The following is a 682-nucleotide window of genomic DNA, read 5'->3' as shown; positions in this document are numbered from 1 at the left end:
ACAGACACAGAAATGGCACGTCCTAAGGAAAGCTCATTGTGGGACTGGCTCATAGTGGCTGAAATTCTGCACCATGGCTGAATTTCGGGAAAGAGACTTCAGATACAGTGGGAAGCGCAAGTGTCTGAGAATGCAAGTCTGAGAATGCAAGTGCGAGGCTGCAGCCAGACCCTTCTCGAGCTGGCTGCCATTCTCTATAAAGGACTCTCTGAGGAACATAAAACAGCAGACATATAGTAGGCTGAAAAGAGCACACCTGTACGCTGTAATGCAGAAGCTGAAGAAAGATAAAGTTGGACTCTCAGGTTGTTTAAATGCCATATAGACCCACAGACCCGGTTCATTGTCGCCCCCGCTAGTGCCCACACCTCAGCTGAGCCCGACCCTCCCCTTGTTCAATCAGCATGAACGCCTCTCACAACTTATTAATCATGCTTATTGCATAGATAATATGGCAAGCCATTTTAACATTTTTATTATATTTTATTATAACATGTATTATTATATCTAGGGCTGGGTAAAAAATATCGATATCTCGATATTAACCGATTCTCATTTTTACGGAACGATATCGATTCTTAAATCCCAAGAATCAATTAGTCTAGCCTGTTTTCAGTTAATGGGCAGAACATTGAAGGGTACTTCCCATCCAATAAATCGCAATAAGCATTGTGCTTGGTAC

At 42.7% G+C, this 682-nt stretch overlaps 1 pseudogene; it reads right to left on the bottom strand.

Moving 5' to 3' along the window:
- Nucleotides 1-344, bottom strand: part of LOC107701094 (parapinopsin-like) — a 5,005-nt pseudogene extending 4,661 nt beyond the window's left edge.
- Between the last annotated feature and the right edge of the window lie 338 nt (nt 345-682).

The sequence above is a fragment of the Sinocyclocheilus anshuiensis genome, unplaced genomic scaffold (genome assembly GCF_001515605.1).
Source record: "Sinocyclocheilus anshuiensis isolate Anshui unplaced genomic scaffold, SAMN03320099.WGS_v1.1 scaffold907, whole genome shotgun sequence".
NCBI lineage: Eukaryota > Metazoa > Chordata > Actinopteri > Cypriniformes > Cyprinidae > Sinocyclocheilus > Sinocyclocheilus anshuiensis.
Note: the sequence above shows the minus strand (reverse complement) of the source record. Positions and strands in the feature narration are given on the sequence as shown.